The sequence below is a fragment of the Mustela erminea genome, chromosome 12, assembly GCF_009829155.1.
Source record: "Mustela erminea isolate mMusErm1 chromosome 12, mMusErm1.Pri, whole genome shotgun sequence".
NCBI lineage: Eukaryota > Metazoa > Chordata > Mammalia > Carnivora > Mustelidae > Mustela > Mustela erminea.
This window is the reverse complement of record NC_045625.1, coordinates 72,388,554-72,409,098: the sequence shown is the minus strand read 5'-3', so window position 1 is coordinate 72,409,098 and position 20,545 is coordinate 72,388,554. Positions and strand designations below refer to the sequence as shown.

The window sequence follows — 20,545 nt, the reverse complement described above, 5'->3', positions numbered from 1 at the left end:
CACATTATTTTTTTTTAAAGATTTTATATATTTATTTGACAGATCACAAGTAGGCAAGAGAGGCAGGCAGAGAGAGACAGAGGAAGAAGCAGGCTCCCCGCCAAGCAGAGAGCCTGACATGGGGCTCCATCCCAGGACCCTAAGATCATGACCAGAGCTGAAGGCACAGGCTTTAACCCACTGAGTCACCCAGGCACCCCCCAGGCAAACACATTCTATATGAAAGATGGATCTGAGGACATATGTGACCCTGAATGTAAATGTCACAGTACAAGCAAAAATTCCAGGTAGTCTTACAGACTTTCAAGGCACAGACCTGGTAAGACCCAAGTCAATGTCTCAAACAGTAAAGGGGGACACAAGTAATACATGAATTATACATGGAACAAACAGAAAATTTCATAAGTTTCATAAATGATGAAAAGGAGTAGTAAAGTAGGATGGCAGACCTGAAGGACCTAGGAGGGGTGGAGGGGTCTTCTGAGCTAGTGGGTGGGGGAGGGGCTGTGGACACACATTGTTTTGTCAACTGTCACCTCCCCCACCCTCAGAAACTCTTTGTGACAGTGCTCTGTGATGTAAGCCTGGGGAGAATATATATTCAGCGTGTGCACAGTATAGGCTGTCTTGTGATTCAGACTATGGAGTTTGAAGACTGGAATGTTCTTTCATTACTAAATAGCAATACCAAACCATGTCTGAGCTTTGGAGACTGATCCCAACTTCACCTTCCTATGTGGGTTGGGATTGCTCCTTCCGTTCCTGTGCTACCTGGTAGGGATTCCATATCCAACTTGGAAAACCAAAACCACCAAAAAGGTAAGGAATCCCAGGGGGAGCGCTCAACACAAATGTTAGAGTTTCCATTTCTAATCCCAAATTTTATTCTTTTAAGAGATTTTATTTAAGAGAAACTAAGAGAGCACAAGTGGAGTAGAGAGGGCAGAGGGAGAGCTAAGCAGGGAGTGCAATGTGGGGCTAGATCCCAAGATCCTGGAATCCTGACCTGAGCCCAAGGTAGACAATTAACCAACTGAGCCATCCAGGGACCCTAATCCCAGGTTTTAAAAGGAATTTGGTAGAATGGGAGAAACACCTAACAGGAAGTCTTAAGAGACATTCACTCCTCTACGAAAAGAGGCCTGGCAGGGGTAAGGGTTAAGAAAAGACTAAGGTTTCTACTTAAACTACAGTCTGTATGTAAATGGCGGTGGTTCTTGGATAAAATCCCAAACACAGGGAATCTGTAGTCCTGGATTGGGTGATTTTGAGAGGATGAGGTCTGTGTAAGAGAACAAAGCTTCCCAGCACTCGATCATATCGAGTCACATTCCCATGTCCAGCATCACTCGATCAAGCCTTCCTTCATGCTGGGCTGATCAGGAGAACACTGCTCAGCCTCTGAGAAGACAGTGGGGTCTGAGCTATGAACTAGGATACAGGGTCCTACCAGAGGCAGCACAGATGTGACTGTTGGGCTTCATTTTCTATGTCCTCATTGAACAAAGGACTTCTGACTGGGAATACCAAGTGGGGACCTCCCAGAGAAAGTCATCCCCTGAGTTTTTCAAAGAAGTAAGTATTGACAACATTTTATCACTTTAAAAACTGAAAAAATCAAGGAACACAAAGTTCTATTAAAGTTCTAGAATTCTTGGATAAAGAATGTTTCCATTTCTGAGAGAAGAGTAAGATATGGGTCCCAACCCCCCTCATTCTTTTCATTTTTCTTCTAGTGTCAGGGCAGAGCCAAGAGGAGGAGGAAAGGAGGGACACTGGAAGGTAAGGTTCTGCCTATTCCACCTGAGCTCTCTCCAAGGCTGATCCTTGCTCTCCTCTCCAATGAGGGGCCAGTCCAAAATCTCTAGGGATGCAAGCCACTAGATAAACTCCCTCTCAGAAAACAGAGGCCTCAGAGGAGAGGCTCATGGAAATGCAGCCAGAGTACAAAACCCTTCTCAGATTCCCCGCTCTGACCAGTACTGAGCATGAAGCAGTGATGGATCTGGACAATGAGTGCTGCCCAATAGGTGGCCATGTGAGATGTTGAGAGTCAGAACTTCTGTCTCCTGATTTTGTGAAAACTCTGTGACATCATGGATACTCAGGAGTCTTCCCTGACCTCTCTGCTTCACAGAGTGGTCTGATCATCACATGGATAATTTACATAAAAGTACCATATACATGAAGCAAGATTACTAACCAGCCTCACATCATTAGCTATTTGCCCTCATCTATTGATTATTGGGGCTTTCAGAGTCTAACATCCCAAGGCTGTCCCATAAGGGGACTCCTGTATCTATACCTATGTTTCTACTTTCACTATATAACTCATTCTCCTGTTTCCCCAGATGACAGATGGTACCAACGGGAAGTGGAGGAGACCCGGAAGCTGATCTCTATTTAAAAAGGTGACCAGTCTTTCCCCTCTATCCTGTTGCCTCTTAGAGCACATATTATGCAATTGCAGGATTCACTGCAGTCTGTCATAGCCATGGGAGGGGGTTGCCTTAGGAACAGATATTGGGGTGAAGGCTGCTGAGTACACTGTCAGGTCATAAAAGTGGGGCATTGTGAAGGGGCATCAGGCTTCAGGTAGCCCCTCCCCTGTCAGGCCTACATGGCCTCCTCCCCTTGTTCTGGTCCTGGCTGCAGTTTTGTACCTCCTGTCTCCTGCAGCCCCTTCGGCCGGCATCATGATACCATCCAGTTTCATCAACTGTTATGTCCAGACGCCTTCTGTGAGGTATGTAAAAGCACAACTGCGGAGATCAATCAACTGCTGTTCCTATAGACCTGGAAGATTCTACTCCCTTGGCTTCCACGGCTCCTGTGGCGTCATTATTCACTCTCTTCTGACTTCTCAGCAGTCCCTACAGGAGAGCTAAAACCAGCTTTGCTGCCTGACCCTTCCTCACCACCAGCCTCCCATCTTCTCACCTAACCCAGTGATCCCCATGGCTGATTTTTTTCCACCCTCACCACTGGGTGATCCTTTGCCACCAGATCCCTTTCCTCCCTTGGATTCCAAATTGCCAATGGACCATTTCCCAGCCCAACTCCCTGCCTTTTCACCTCCTGTCCCACCACATCATGCCCATTCAGTGGACCTTAGTGTCCAAACAGAGACAGTGTTTCTAAATACCATCTTCTCTCTGGACCCTACCCTTTCCCAAGACGTCAGTCCCTTACCAGAGTTGTCCCAAAGGGTGAATCCCACTGAGACCTTTGCTCGTCATCACTAATGACCAACCTGGTCAGCTTCACCACCGCCAGACTGCAATTTAACTGTGACTCCATCTAAACCGATTTCCATCTCAAGGAAGCCTGTTCCAGAGAGCTCAGCCCCACAGAGCTCTGGTGGGTTGTCTACTTATGTCCCAACAATCACAGGCATTGACCCCTCCAGCTTGTCAATTTTAGACCTCCCTTGGTGGCAAACTCGTGCCAAAGACTTCTTCCCTTCAACCCTGGCTCCATGTGATTTCCATCAAGAGTTTCTGGCCCTCCATTCTTCAGAGGCTTCTTCCAGGGGAGACCCTGCAGCCAACCTTGTAGAGCCTGGTAACTTCTCACTTCTCAGCCCTGATGCCCTGGCACTTGGAGAGAAACAAGTCCAAAACAGGTGTGACTTCCTCAGGTGGAAGGAAATAAAGCGTTCTTTTCCAAAGCAAAGAGTTGCTGATGAGCATGGTTTGGCATCCTCCCTTCTTTTCTGGAGCAGCAAAGACCAATCAAAGGAGCTGCATATGCATCAGCAGCGCCCATATCCTACAACCTTGGAGGAGGGCCATTTACAGCAAACCCCCATCCAGTTCTTCTGGGGTGTCCACACTCCACATAGTGAGTCCTTCTTCCCTGCTGCTGATACCTCAGATAACATCTCGAATGCCTCCCCAGAGCAGGAATGCCCAGTAGTTCCCCATCCACTTCCTCCATCCTTGCCTGAGAACCCACCTCAACTCCTGCCTCAAACCCAGCCCCTACCCATCCCGTATGTCCAGCCCCAAGCCCACCTTCAATCCCTACACCTCATCCTGCCATCTGGTCCTCTACCCGACATCAAGATCTCTGGAGTATATTTTCACAGACCTCAGAATGAATCTGAGAGTCTCATGTCAACTGAAATGCAACATCTGGAATGGAACGTGTTGCACAAGGTGCAGGAACGTGTGTGGGGTTTACCCACTATTGTCCAAAGATCCCAAGAGGATTATTGTCCTTCGGCTCCTAATCATTCTCCCAAACCCTGGGTCTCCCAGGCCCATGCTGCTATCTTTATCCCGCATGCACAGTTTCCTCTCAGTGACGAGATTCAGAACAAACGAGAGTCATCTTCAATAGAGGCTCATCCAACACGGGTGGGGCCTGCCCTTCAGGATCTATGAGTCTCTCGCACTGATGAGCGGTCCAAGTACTCTTCCACAGCTACCTAAGTCTCAGCAGCATCGTGGACGCACAGGGAACTCTAAGAGTGAGATCAAACTGATTATCACTAAAAGTGTGTACATGGAGGACCCAGAAATGCTTCAGCTAGAGTACAGTGACCTGGCAAAGTGCAAAGATGACCTGGAGAAGGATAAAAATGATTTATAGAAAGACAAAAATCTGAAGAAGGAAAATGATGACCTGAAGAAGGATCAAGGATACAACCCGGAGAATGGCCCAAAAGATTATCTATTGAGTGACCCAGTTAGCTCTTCAGATAATGAAACGGGGTTGGATTCTGAGAAAGAACTTAGGGGCCCATCAGTGAACAACTCCATGGTGTCTGTGGAGACTATGGGTCAGAGACAACTGAAAATGCCCCGAAGATACATTTACGCAGAAAGTCTAAGGAAATCAATGAGGGTCAGTTGCCTGGGACTGTGCATAATTCATGGCATACTATGAAGCAGACATCACTTCTTTCTGAGAAATCCGAGACTGAAATAAAAAAGAGTTTGCCACCATCAGAGGTTGAGGACTACTCCCTGAATACCTTCTAAGAGTTTCCCTTTGTTGAACCTAGTGCAGAACAGAAGCTAAAACCTATATTAAAAGATTTCATAAGAGGGTGACTTGGGGCCTTCCCCCTAGGGTCCTTGAATCCATTATCTCTCTAAATTGAGAGTCCACATCCCATTCTAGCCTTTCCTCCTCAACCAATGTGATTTCTGCGGCAAACTGTAAACCTGGGAGCTTCAACTCCCTTGATGGAAGCTTGAAATATCTCTATGGAGACAAAGCAGGAACAGCAAATTCAGCCCCCATTCCGGATTGTCCTCTCCCTGCCACCTTAACTCTGGGCAAGGAAGAACAGAGAATTCTGAGGAAATCACCCTCTAATACGAACCATCAGTTTACAGAGGATGCTCCAAAAACTAAGAATGGCTGCCAGACTCTTAAATCTGTCACACATGACACCATAGGCAACAGACAGCCCCCAAGGCTGCCTTCAAGGCAAGGTGCATTCAGATGTGAGCCAAAGGATAGGAGTTCAAATTCCGGTGGTAGAAGAGGAGAGCAACAAAGCATAGAGATGAAAAATCCAGAACCTACTGTTGTGCTCACAGAGTCCAGGGAGATATTCAGGACGAAGGAATTTCATTCACAACCTAGCATCTTCACAGTCACCAAGACAGTTAGCTCCCAAATTATACAGGGAAATGAGCATCAAGTCAAAATCATCATCCCACCAAACATACCAATTCCGCAAGATCCTAAATCACTGAATCTCAAAAAACAAGTCTTGTATGAGTTAAGGCTTACGCTGGAGGGCAGGGAGCATGACCAGGCACAAGCCCAATACACCGGCCTGGCCCCTGCCTCAGATCATTTGACTTAAAAGCTTCACTGACTCATGCCTACGGTGTCTCATGCGGGGACACGAGAGCTTCCCAGGTGCTGTGTGTCCATCCAGGGGACATAGGAATTACTATGCACAACAGCAGGAGCCCTGGGTCCCTAAGAATGTCTTAAGGAACAACAGCAGGAGCCCTGGGTCCCTAAGCATGTCTTATGGAAGTGCCAGAATAAGAACACCCCCACCGGCTGCCATGACCCTGAGGCCTCTGGGTTCCAAGGCACAAGAGCATGGTGGAGGGGATGCAGGACTGGGAACATCCCAACCGAGAACAGACAGTCTCCCTACTGAAGTTGTGGTATCAGGGTGCGGTATTGAGGGTAAACCTGGGAAGAGAGCCTTCCCAGACCCTATCACAGAAGGGTCAGCTGCCTCCTGAAAGCCTTTCATGGAAGGGTCAACCTCCTTCTGAAAGCCTTTTCAGTAAAAAAATGAAGTATTTTTTGCAATGGCTTACTCCTGGGATAAAATGCAAAAGGCAGGAAAACTCCAAGGAGAAGCCCAGTCCCCTATCATCTGTGGAAAGCAGAGGCCTGCTTAAAGGTAGAGTTGCCTTTATTGGGATGCCCGAAGCTCAGAAAATCAAGATAGCTGTTGGGAAGTTCCAAGAGGAGAGAATGGGGCGTAGGCATGCAATAGGTAGCACGTGCCCTGAGCAGCCCATTCCCTCCCCAACAAAGTTTGGGAAAACTCAGCAGAAAGCACAAGTGCAGGCCCAGGCACAGCCTGTCCCAGGGTTTCCTTTCCCACCTGTAAGGAGACAAACACCAGGTCCTGCCAGCAAGAAGCTGTTTTTCCTGGCCAAGGCCTTACTGGAAGTAACAGACAGCTCAGAAACAAGAGCAGACAGCCCCAGAAAGTTGTGGCATTTAAGGACCAGATACCGAATCAGAAGTATCGCCTCTCCATGGCCCTCAGGGAGCCTGCGCCCCACCCAAAGGCCACCTGGGGGCATCAAGCTGCCCAGTGGCCTCCAGGCACTCTCACCACTCCTAAAGGCACTGTGTGCAGAGATGTATGTCTACTATTTAGACAAAAAACCTCTCCAGAATTTCCAGTGAGAGGGGTTTGGGGGGCATTTCCTACCCCAAAACAATCCCTTGTGAAAAATAAATATTTCTCTAATAAAGTGATGTCTGTCCTGTGTACTGTCTTGGGAGCATGGGTTTTGGGGAACTCAATTCAGCTGTTACTGATTGCTTCCTTCTGCTTCTAAAAGGTGACCAATATCCTGGACCTCTTGGGAAATATGTATCATGTGCCCCCAAAAGTCCCCAAAAGCCCATTCCCTCTCTGATGAAGTTTGAGGAGATGGGCTCTCCTGTCCCATGGCTTAGACTTACTGAAAATGTATAGTAGCTCACACCTCTCCCCTCATTGAATGTTTTACACCCTTTACAGCAAGTCTATATCTGAGGAGGATCAAAGACAGGTATAGTTTTCAGAAAATAAAGATTAAGCCACTGTTGTTTCTTCACTGTTACTGTATTACAGTAGCTTAATCATTAATTAGAAGTCAGTGATCAGAGGATCCCACAGGTGGAAGAACTCTGAATGGGAGTGTTTTTCAGGGGGTGGGGTATTATTTGGGTTGATCTTGTGCTGGTTGGGGTAGCGTCAAAGAATGCCCTAGAAGATGCTGAAGAATCTGTACTGTGAGTCACATTAAACTTGACACTGAGGTTTCCCACTGGAAGTGCTTCCCCTCCCTGGGTGGTTCTTCAGGCTGCTGGACTGAGGATGTTTTTTGCAGAACAAGAGCATCACTTAGCTGTTAGTGGTAGGAATGTTGACAAGGCAGCTACCACTTTCCAGGATAAGACACCTTTGAAGAAATGAAAAGGTGAAAGAGGAACCTTGCTGGTAGAACCAAAGTTTATGTCTAATCATCCCCTTCTCAGGACCCTGTCCCTCTCTCCTCCTTCCTCAGTCCAGGCACCAACACTTTGAGGCAGACTGGAATCTGGCACAGCCTACCGATGCCTTATACCAAAAAGGCATGGCTCTGTTCCTTGAGTATGCAAGCAATACCTGCAGGTTTTCAGGCATGGCATCCCCTTTGGGGGAACTTCCATCCACACTCAATGACAATATATAAGATACGGCCTTTACTATGGCTAGGATGGCGGTTTGCCACCTTCAATATTCACGGCCTTAGTGGAGCCATGGTAGCTCTTCCCCAGAACACGTGCAACTTATGAACCAGAGGTGAGTTCTAGACTGTACCAGGATACAGATGTTTGGGGGCTTATCATGGAACTCCATGGAATGCTTTTTTTTTTTTTGAGGCAGGAAAGCCAAGACTGCACACATTCCCACACTTCTAATAGGGCTCTGGAGGGAAGGCAACCCCACCTCAGACTGGGACTCAAAATGGCGTGAGGGTGCTAGAGAACACCTAAGGTAGTCTTCTGGACAGTCTCAGGGCCAAAACACAAAACCAGATGTCCATGACCTCTCTCACTACCATACTTGTAGCTTCTTGTCCAGGTTATCATTGACCCTACACTATTTGAATGTTGGGGTCACAGAAAGAATGCAGATTTGACACTGTGGAGGCCCTGAGGGGGACAATAGGTGGGATGGGGCCCTGGGCAGGGAACCTGAAGAGGTGAGGAGGGGGTACAGGAGGCTCTAACATCTATGTGGACAGACCAGCCAGTAACCCAGCCTGCCAGTTCCTACATAATCTCAATTTAGAGTCCATTATGGCCAATCCAGTGCCACCCTGTAGAGCTTATTACCAGGAATACTTCTGGCATCAGAATCCTATAGTCTGACATTCTGTCCTCCTGCCTCATGCCCCTGTCCTTCCAGCTTATATGTCCCTGTTAGATTTTCTACTCCACATCATCCACTTTCCACTTCTTGCCTATCCAACAAGGCCTTGTTCTTCCTTTCCTCGCTCTCCAAGGTAGAACTGATAGCTTGTCGGGTGACCAACATTTAAAACGCACCATTCCAGCATAGGATACAGAGTCCATGGTACTGTAACAGCGTTATCTGGTGACATGTGGTAGCTGCAGTTGTGGTGAGCACAGCACAGCATAGAGTTGCCTACCTGACACTAATGTGATATTGCATCAGCCATTCTTCAGTTAAAAAAAAAAAAAACAGGCTCCAGTACAAGGGGACAACATTATCTAATCCCCTTCAGTCCTTCCTGTCTGGCAAAATCTTGTCTCTCTGCCTTTTTTAGAAATGCTTTTCTGTATGTAACTGATTATTGTTGGATTAAATCTCCCACGTCAAAACTGAGTCTACTCACAACTGAGTCTACTGATGCCACATGAAATTCAGTTCCAGCACTATCTGGAAATCACTCATTAACTCCACAAATACTTATCCAAGACTTACTAACTTGAACAAAATAAATAGAGTTAGATCACTGTTTCCTTAGTACATTCTCTCCTCAGTGTTCTCAGATCTAATTTATTTTATTTTTAATTTCATTTGAGAAAGCAGGAGCACAATCAGGTACTGGCAGAGGTAGAGGGAGAAGCAGGCTTTCTGCCAAGCAAGGAGTAGGATTCAATCCCAGGACACCAGGGTCATCACCTGAACCGAAGGCAGATTCGTAACTGACTGAGACACCTAGGTGTAGCCCTCAGATCTATTTCAAATTTCCTTTACTTTCCTCAAGCTTAGGCCATCTTCGCTTGTCCAGCAGATGTGCTGGACCACAGCTCACAGAGGAACAAGAAAGCAGTGATAGAGTTTCTCACAAAACAAAACAAAATCCTTCTCCAAAAATCTCCCCATTCTTCATTTTCCTCTTCCTTCCTATTATATGGAAAGAGGTGTCCTTCCCAATCTTAAAGGAAATATACTTTCTGAATGTCTTTATTGAGAGAAAGCTAACTTCTAGTCTTGATGGACTGATTCGCCCTTGCCAGGTCTCCTTCTGACCCCTCCTCCCTGTCCTTATAAGGCACCCAACATCTTTTTTTTTAATGGTTTTTACTACAGAAATGTTTAACCTTGTCCAAGGACACACAGACAATATAACTTCCCACATATCCACCACCCAACTTGCACTACTATCATTGGGCAGGTGTGATACACTGTGATTAAAATGCAAAAGCCCTTTTTAAAACACCTTGCCATCCACCTCTGAGACATATGCTATGTGTCCACGTCAAAGCTCTCACAATTCTTTGATGTTTATCACCTGTGGAACACACTTATTCACAACAGGTATACACAGCATTGGTGACAAAAAGGCACTGGGCTTTAGAGGCTTTGGCAACCAGTTCTGCTCTGCCTTATAGTCAACCCTGAGGAGCCATTTGAGTGAATTCCTCAACCCCACACAAGAAGTAATCTTACGGAGCAAATTCAGGGCTGAATTTCACTGTCCCTTAATCACTCAGTAACTGTAATATGCAAAAAGTAGTATAGAAGAACATTGTATTTGTTGTCAAAGCCTTGACACTATGTGTTTTCAAATGTTTAAAGAAAAATTTGTCCCGTTACATTTCAAATAAACTATGGTGTTTCACCTTAAATGAAGTAGATCAAACACTCCCCTCTCTCCTAAATGGCATTAAAAGTAAAAGATCAGATGAAAACTGCTCAATATCATTAACCAATCAGAAAAATGCAAATCGAAATGACTATTTGCCAAAATTTCACACCCACAAGGATGGCTAAAATAAAAAGAATACAAATGTTGGTGGGAATGTGGAGAAATTAGAATCCCCACACAATGTTGGTGAGAATGAAAAATAGCACAGGTATTCTAGAAAACAGTATGGCAGTTACTCAAAATGTTAGACATAGGGTTAACATAGGACCCAGCTAATCTACTTCTTGGTATATACTCATGAGGAATGAAAACATGGGTCTACACAAAAGCTTGTAAAAAAATGTTCATAGCTACCTTATTAAAAGGTCAAAAGATGGAAACAATTCAAACATCTGTCAACTGAGAAGTGGGTAAATAAAATATAACATATCCCTATGATATAATGTTTTTTCAAATAAAAAAGACCAATCCATGCCACAACAGGGATGAACCTTGAAAACACATTAAGTGAAAGAAGCCAGTCACTAATGGATACGTATGACTTCATTCAAATGAAATGTCTAGAAGCAGAAAGTAGTACATCTTAGAGCTGGAGGGAGGAGGGGAGAGGAGAATAATAGCAAAAGGTTGCAGATTTGTTTCTCTTAAGTCATGACAATGTTTTAAAATTAACTGTGGTGATGCATATACTGAAAATCAAGGAATTATACATGTTAAATGAGTGAATTTTATGGTATGTGAGCTGTACTTCAATAAAGCTGTTAAAACAAAGGACTTAAAAATAAATGCTTAAAGAGTACAAGAAGGGGAGCATAAAGGCCAAAGGTGGTCAACACATTTTTGGAAGATGGAAATCTGGTGGAGGACTGGTAACTGACTAGCAGAGCAAACAAAGTACTTGCAAATCAATTCACACTGCAAAACCCAGGAGAGGAGCAACCTGGTGGCACTAGAGAAAAAGGAAATTAGGTGTTCCATGTTAGTAAGCAATGTTGATGTTGAATTTTTGTTCTTTACTGTTTGTTTATAATTGCATATAATTTCATATTGCATATAATTTCTAAAATCTTTTTTTTGAGTGGGGGTGCTCTTTGCCAATGCATATAATTTTTATATTGCATATAATTTCTAAAATCTTTTTTTTTGAGTGGGGGTGCTCTTTGCCAATGCATATAATTTTTTATATTGCATATAATTTCTAAAATCTTTTTTTTTGAGTGGGGGTGCTCTTTGCCAATGTTGTAAAACCTTGTTGAAATATTAGCATGTTTCAAATGTGCAGAGACGATCCCACATTTCTTGCATTGGACAGAACCTGAGACAACTTTTAAAGTTGGCATTGCACACGTCTGGGGTTGGGGTATGGTGGAGGCAGTAGCTTCTGGAATCAAAGCCAGAAAATTCAAAGATATGTGGAGGGATTTTTCTTAAGAGACATACGTCCTGCAATCAAGGGAGGGTATGTGAAGTGGGGCGGGCTAGAAGTGTACTTCCCTTTGGGAGGGACAATGGTGAAACTGTAGACGCCAGTTAAGAGAGGAAAAGAAGGCTGTCATTACTGGCAAATTCTCCTCATATGGGAGGGAAAGGATTGGGTGTCTAGGGCCAAGACCGATTCATCAGCAAGGGAATGTAGGCAAGTCAAGTAAGGAAATGATACAGGGCTTAATTTCAACAGTTTATAACCTAAATAATGAAGCCATAAAGGTTCTGACTATTAAATGACTAGGTAACATGGGGAGAAGAAATAAATACATATAACCACCAACAAAAATGACATTATCATTTCACATTGGTAGAGATCACAATAAGGTATTTTGATGAAAAGGTAGAAGCTATGTGGGAAAAACAATTTTCATGGAAGAAATAAACACAGGTGTCATTCAAAAATCCAAAAGGTATTGCTAGGTATAGTTACAGTTGTGCTCACTAGACATTATGCTAGAGGAGCCCACTTCCTAAATCAAGCTGAGTTTGGTCTTCTGTGATGCAGCACACTTGCTCTATAAAATAAAGGAATCTTTTAAAATGTTGGGGGGGAAGAGGGACCTGACAGAGAGGGAAGAGGGAGCAGCAGGGAGAGACACTATACATGTGGAAGAAAACCTGTAGGGCGTGAATAGCCTAAGAAGGTTTTGGGGAAATAAAAGAATCACTAAAAGTTTTTAAGTTGTTTTCCTCAGTTCCATGGATATGTCATGCCCTTGTCTCCCTCTTTGTCATGCTTTCTGTTCCTTGGTACAGGCTATTCTGCTTTCTTGTGCTTTTTAGTGAACTTTTGAATACTTTTTGGTATTCAATACTTGTGGATACTTTTGAGGAGCTATGGGGGTGGGGCTGCTGCTGAGTCTATTTCTGGCTTCATACAGGGAAAAATGCATGAGGGAGAGCTCAGCTGAAGGCAGAGTACATCCTGAGGGTGTAAATTCTGGGGTAGAGCAAACCTTCAGAGACAAATTGAGGTCCAAAGTGAGATCACCAAGCAGTGAGAAGGGTCTCAGGTAATATCAGGATAACAGGGGACCAAGAACATTTCACTAAGATAAATATATGATATGTGACTAGGTGGAGCAGGAAGGTAGGCTGGAGGCATCTAACAGGCCAGGAAGGATAGACACATCTGCTGGGCTGGATAGTGGGAGAAGGGTTGCAACTGAGTTTCTCCTTCCTGTGCTGTCCCCTCCCCAGCACTCAGGAACATTTGGTATCTGTACTAAAGTCCTGTAATGTGGGCCTGGAATTCTAGTCTAGCACATGGATTCTCCATGTCCAGCTGCCTAAGGCAGGAGTGCACTTGCAATGATGTGAATCATCTATGTCTGAGAAGCCTTACTGCACCATGGCTGAACTCCAATTACACTTGCGAAGTCTTCCCATTCTCGCAGGACAGGTCTGTTGTGGATGAACTCCCTGTTTTTATTTCTCTAAGTTTTTATTTCTCTTTTACTTTTGCAGGATAGTATCACTAGATATAAAATTTTGGATTGGTGGTTTTTTTCTTCCAACACTAAACATTTAACTCCAATCTCTTGCTTTCACGGCTTATGATAATAGGTCATAATTCTTATGTTTTTTCCCTCTAGAGGTAGGTTTTTTAATTTACCTCTGGATTATTTCAAAATTTTATCTTTTGTTTTCATACAGTTTGAATATGATACATCCAGGTAAAGACTTTCTAAATATTTCTCTGCTTGGTGTACTCTGAACTTCTACAATGTATCGCTAACCTGTTATTAAACTTGGAAACTCCTTGCCCATTATTACTTCAAATATTTTTTCTGTTCTTTCTTCTTCTGGTATTCCAATTACATATCATTATACAGTTCTTGGATATTCTAGATTTTAGCATTAAGAAAATTCTTTTCCTCTTTGTATTTCAGTTTGGAAAGTTTCTACTGACATTTATACAGACTCACATATTCTTTCCTTGACTTTATGCAACCTACAGAGGAGTTAATCAAAGGAATTCTTCATTCGTCATACTGCTTTTGTTTTCTAACATTTCCTTTTGATTCTTTCATAGAAGTTCCCTCTCCCAGCTTACATGCATCATCTGCTTTCGTATACTGTCTACCTTTTCAAGTAGAGCCCTTAACAGAATAATCATGGTTATTTTAGCTTCTACGTATGAGAATTCCGAAATATGTCATATCTGAATGTACATCTGATGCTTGATTTGTCTTCTCAGTTTGCTTTTCCCTTCCTTTTAGCATGGCTTGTAATTTTTCTTTGAAAGCCAAACATGATGTATTGGGTAATGGGAACTGAAATAAAGAGACCTTTAATGTGAAGTCTTATGTTAATCTGGTTAGGTGTTGGTATGTCTTTAATATTTAGTGTAACTATACATATCAGAGGCTACAGTTTCCTCTAATGTCCTTGTTTTTGTCTCCCCTAGGGTCTTTAGGTTTCCCTAAATCTCCCTAAATAAAACCTATACCTTGCAGCTCTTTTTTAGCTATGATCCTGTTCCTACAACAGAGCTGTCAATACTATACAGTAAGGTGTCAGGGGAGGAGAGATGATTAATCATTTGTCTTTTAATGGCCTTATGTTCCTGGATTGTGATGTTCACTAGTATTTCAGAGATTTTTGTTTTGTTTTCTACCACTCTATAGATGAGAGAGGAAAGCTAGAGGCGGCTGCTGTAGTGGGGTAATTTACCTTCTCCCATAGGGCATAAAGGTCTGGTAGGCTTTTCCCCGCTGAGCAGACTTCTGTTATGGAAAACACTCTGGGAATATTTCACAATGTTTTCAGAATGGGTTACCTTTTTCCTTTCTCTCTAACACTACACTCCCCTGCCAGAAACAAGAGCATTTTTTTTTTTTTTTGGTAGCTCATTACTATGAGGACCAGGCTGGGTTCCTGGTTATATAATCCATAAATAAATAGGAGGCCCCCATTAGATTGTGATCCTCACTCTCATGCTAGACCATATTCATCCTCCAGCTATTTTTCAAAGTGTCTATTTAAGTGTTCCTACCAGGAGAGCTGTGTTGAGCCTCCAGTGCCTTCTGTTTCAGGTAAGCAAATCTTAGGTATGATTTTCTGCACTGACACTCTCGTAAGATTTGAGGTAGTGGTTTGCCACTACGGTTCCAATAAATGTCATTGTTTTTAGTCCATTCAGCATTTTGCTTCTTTCACAGACTGAAGTGATGACTCCCAGGCTTTTAGATCTGGAGCAAGAAGTTGCCCTTCAGAGAATGACTCTTTATTTTCCTGTCCCCCCTCCCATATTTCTCAATGAGTTTGGAAGGGTCAGAGAAACACCGAAAATGGGAAGTCAAAGGAAATAATAGACATTAACTCCTCTAGGAAAAGAGATCTGACAGGGCGAAGGATTAAGGAAGCACTAAGGATTCTACTTGAAACTCATAGTCTATTTGGCTATGGTGGTGGGTCTTGGGTAAAATTCGAAACACGGGTTTCTGCAGTTCTGGATTGCATTATTTGGAGAGTATGAGGTCTGTGTAAGAAAACAAGTTTTCCCAGGTCTTGATCATGAGTCACATTCCCATGTCAAGCATCACTCAATCAAGCCTGCCTTCAAGTTGGGCTGATCAGGAGAACAGTGATGAGCCTCTGAGAAGAGACTGGGGTCTGAGCTATATGCTAGGATACAGGGTCTATCCAAGAGAGCACAGATGTGACTCTCAGGCTTTAGTTTATGTCTTCACTGAACAAAGAACTTCTGACTGAAAATATCAAGTGTGGACCTCCCAGACAAAATCCTCCTTTGTTTTTCAAAGTAAATACTGAAAATATTTAATCACATTAAAAGTTGAGAAAAGCAAAGAAAACAAAGTTCTATAAATTAAATTCCTGACATTCTTGGATAAAGAATGTCTCCATTTCTGAGAGAAGAGTGAGAGATGAGTCCCCACCACTCATTCTTTTCCTTTTGCTCTAGCATCAGGGCAGAGCCAAGAGGAGGAAAGGAGGGACACTGAAAGGTAAGGTTCTGCCTATTCCACCTGAGCTCTCCAAGGCTGACCCTTCCTGTCCTTTCCATGAAGGCTCAGGTCCATAACCTCTGAGGATGCTAGCTGCCAGATACAGTCCCTCTCAGAATACAGAGGCCTCAGAGGAAAGGCTCATGGAAACACAGTCAGTGAAAACCCTTCTCAGATTCCCTGCTCTGACCATGACTGAGCATGAAGCACTGATGGATCTGGGCAATGGGTGCTGTAAAATAGGAGGCCATGTTAGACATTAAGATTCAGAACTTCTGAAGTTCTGAGACTTTCTGAAAGATCTGTGACTTCATGGATACTCAACTTCCTCCCTGAGGTAACCACTGACCCATGTTCCACATAAGGTGGTTTTCAGTATCGCATGGGATAGATAATACATACAAAAGCCCATTGTGAATGATCAAATAATGTAAGTCTTATTATTATCATTGATCATGTGACCTTGTATCCTAATTCTTGGAGCTCTCCAAGTCCAATCTACCAAGGATATTTTTAAAGGACACTCTATTCAGCCTCTTATAAGATCTCTTGCTTCTATCTTCATCATTCTCCTGGTTTCCCAGGGTAGAGAACTTGTCAGAAGGAGGGGAGGCAAGAAAGGTGCTTTCTCTTCTGTAAAGGTGAGTAAACATTATCTTCTTTCCTGTACCCCTCTTTTAAGCAGATTCTATGTATTTCTAGGGCCTCAGGGAAGCCTGGAATTGAGGTGAGATGGAAAATTCTCAGAGTTAGAATTTGAAAGTCTTGGGGATGTTGGTGGGTGGGGGGCAACCTTTGCCAGACCAGCCAGGGTCACATATGTTTGTTCAGTTTTTTACCTCCTGTCTCCCACACCCCCTGGGCCGGTGTCATGATACCATCCACTTTCATCAACTGTTATGTCCAGACCCCTACTGTGGGGTGTGTAACAGCACAACTGCTGAGGTGAATTGGCTGCTGTTCCCAGAGGCTCTGGAAGATGCTACTCCTTCTCTGATCCCCTTGGTTTTACAGCTCCTATGACTCACTCATCATTCACTTCATCTCCTAACTTCTCTACAATTGCTCTAGGAGACCTAATACCAGCCTCTTTGTCTGAGCCTTTCCCCCAAACCCCATCCATCTTCTTCCCTAACCCAATGACCCCTTTAGCTGACTTTTCTTACTCTCTCCCCTGGGCACTCTCTGTCAGTAGAGCCAAAAGCTTAGGATTCTTTATTCCCAGGGAACCTTTCCATACCTCTACCCCTTTGACTTCTTTCCTACCATATGATGCTCAGACAACCAGAGGCCACTTTACCTCTGAATACCATCTCTGCTCTTGACCCCACCATTTCACAGGGTATCAACCTCTTACCAAATCTGTCTTAGACAAGGAATCCCACTGATTCATTTGCTTGTCATCATGCACCACCAATGCCGTCTGTTTCACCACTGTCAGACTGCTCTCTAACTGTGATTCAATCTAAATCAATTTCCATCTCATTGAAACCTGGTCCTGAGAAGTCATCTCCAGATAGCCCTGGTGGGTTGTCTACTTATGTCCTCACAATCAGAGATAGTGACTGTTCAAACCCATCAGGTTCAGAATTCTCCTATTGACAGGCCCATGCCATGAACACGTTCCTTTCCTCCCCACGTTATCATACTCCGATTTTCAGCAAGAGCAGGTTTACCTCCATCAATCAGAAACCAATCTCTGGAGAGACTCTGCTACTGAGCACAAGGAGGCCAGTGGAATTTCTTTCCCTGGGCTAACTCTCAGGCCCTCTTGGAGAGAAAAATGAAGAAGGGAATGGATTTCCAGATTTTATAGAAGAAAGTAAAAGAAGAAGGGCCATTTTCCAAACAAATGTGGGCAGAGTACCAGTGGACATCTTTAGGGAATTTGTTGCATCTGATTGATATACAGGTCACCACAGCCCCCCAAACTGGCTGGAATATTGAAGGCAAACCAGAGCAGCTCTCTGTTTATCAATAGGTCCTCCATGTCAAGGATTTAGCAGAAAACTTGCATCAGAAATATAGCCAGATCTTCCGGGGTCTTCCTTCTTTGCACAATGAGTCCTTAGTATCCACTCTCTTGTTTTCTAGTAGTACTTCCCCACTAGAGTCTCACTCTTCTTATTCAATGGAATTGATAATACCTCTGCCATCAAAATGCAAGCATCTCAACCACTTCCTCATCCAAAACCATTTCCTCTTCCCATTGTACACCCCAATCCTTGCCTCAAACCATATTCCCATCCCAGCCCCTATCTTTCGCTCAGGTGGAACACCCACCCCCATTTTCAATCCTGCCTCCCGATCATACCACCTTCTTCATCCCAGATTACGGACTGTGGAGTATCTTTCCATAGATCCAGGAATGAATCAGACTCTCCTATCTTGACTGAAAATCAACACCTGGGATAGCAAGTATTGCAGAAGCAAGAGGAAAGTTTGTGCGCTTTAGTCCCTGTGTTCCAGAAACCTAAAAAAACCCATTTGTCCTTGAGCTTCCAACCTTTCCTTGGTTTGCCAGCCATCCCATGCCTATATACCAGTCTCCATGCTTCCTGGCCACCTTCCTATCATCTCTGAACCCCAGGAGACACTGGAATTACATAGCCCAAGGACGGCAATCCCATGCTGGTGCCTCCATGACTGTGGAAATCTAGACTCCCTAGCAGTGATGGAGCTTCAGCGTAAATCATCAGAAGTCTCTCAGGAAAAAGGCAGACAAGTTCACTCACAATTCTCTGAGTTTCAGAGGTACCCACAAGGCAAGCTGGGGCTGGACATGAATGCATGCATGATAATGTGAGTTCCAGTAAAAGAGTAGAAATGGAATAGGACAAAGTGATGGTGGAGAAGAATTTAAAACATTCTGCAATGTCTAACCTGCCCAGGGATATATTTGACACCAAGGAGCTCTGTACTCTTCAACTCTAATCTTGGGACACCTTGACAACCAGTGAGTTGGGAAGCTCCAAAATAATAAATGTCAACACGAGTAAGGTAGAAACTGGCCTGACCATGGAACACCCCTCACTAAAAATACTGGTTTCCCAAGATTCTTAACTATCACACCTGAAAAGACAGATCCTGAGTGAGTGAAAGTTTAAACTGGAGAGTGAGGAGCATAACCAGGCTCAAGGATGTCCCACTGACATGCCCCTTCCTTCAGACAGCTTGACTTCCAAGCCTTCCTTGACTCAGTCCCAGAGTGTGTGCAGCGGGGACATGAAAGCATCCCAGGTGCTGCAACTCCAACTGAAGGACAGCAGAATTAGCACAGAACAGCAGGAGGAGTCCTTGGACTCAAAGCGGGCCTTCTGTAAGGGCCAGCCTACGAATTTCTCAAAAAGTAAAAGTGCAAAGAAAGTGAGACCTCAGGATCCCAAAGCAAGAAAATGAAGAAGTGAGGACTCAGGAGTAGGGACATCTGCAGGCAGAGAGGAGAGCTACCATGCTGAGGACAGAACATTAGAGAGTGCTTCCCCAACTCTGTCACAGAACGAATAGTTTCCTCTTGAAAGTTACTTCAGAAAAAAAAATGAGGCAATTTTCTCAGTGGATAAATTCCAAGAAAAAAACCACATGGCATCAAGAATGTCCCCCTCAAAAAGCCAAGTTCATGTCCACCTTACTGCAGCACCAAGACCCAGTTGAAAGTGTAGCTGCTTTGGGGAGTGATCAGCCTCCTGAAGCTCACAAGCTCACTTCCTTTGGGAATGTCCTAGAAGAGAACATTCGTACATATGTACGAATCTGAGGCCTCAGAGTTAAGCCAGCAGCAGGAGGAACTACAGGTCTGACAAGAGACCTCCCTCCAACTACTGGGCTCTCTCTGACCCACAACAAAAGAAACCGGCAAGTTTCACATCCAGCAGCCAAGAAGCTGCCTATGCTAACCAGAACCATCTTACAAGTGTCAGACACAACAGAGACAGGGTCAGACAACCCCAGAAAGCTGAAGCCTTCAAGGATCAACTATTAAGTGGGGTCAACCCCCTTCTTCTCTGCCCTCTGGGGAGTATGTGCCTCATCCAAGCCTCACCTGAGTGCATCAAGTATGCCAGGTCCTTTGGACCACCAGGGGTGACCCTGACGAAAGTATTGTGTTTAGTGATTTGACTCTTCTACTCAGGCAGAAAATGCTTCTCCAGCACTTCCAGGGAGAAAAATTTCTCTAAGGAAATCATTCAGTCCTTATTGAGAAAGCTTCACAATTTTCATGACAATATATCCTCTGATGAGAACAACCTTCAGCACAACCAAGAATATTAATCCTCCTCAATAAATGTTTCTTCTAATGAAGAGTTTCTTCTGTGTGCTGCACTGGGACTGGGGCTGGGGCTTGTGCTCAGGGAAAGGAAGCAGTGCATTCGACTCTTAGTAGTTAACACTTTTGGGTTCTACAAGGGCACCAGTCCCTTGTAGAAAGCCTGACAGTGGCCTTCTCAGTTTTATCCTGGGGTCCTTATTTGGTTCTGCTCTGATGTCCTGTATTTAAAATGTTTACATTTTGGGGGGCGCCTGGGTGGCTCAATGGGTTAAGCCTGTGTCTTCGGCTCAGGTTATGATCTCAGGGTCCTGGGATCGAGCCCCACATCGGCCCCTCTACTCAGCAGGGAGCCTGCTTCCCCCTCTCTCTCTGCCTCTCTGCCTATTTGTGATCTCTGTCAAATAAATAAATAAAAATCTCTAAATGAAATATTTAGGGTTTTT

The 20,545-nt window shown here is 44.2% G+C and overlaps 2 pseudogenes; both read left to right on the top strand.

Annotated features, from left to right (window-relative positions):
- Window positions 1-641: 641 nt before the first annotated feature.
- LOC116570501 lies at window positions 642-3,673 on the top strand (annotated as a pseudogene).
- Window positions 3,674-17,101: 13,428 nt separating this feature from the next.
- On the top strand, window positions 17,102-20,112 carry LOC116570497 (annotated as a pseudogene).
- The last annotated feature ends 433 nt before the right edge of the window (window positions 20,113-20,545 follow it).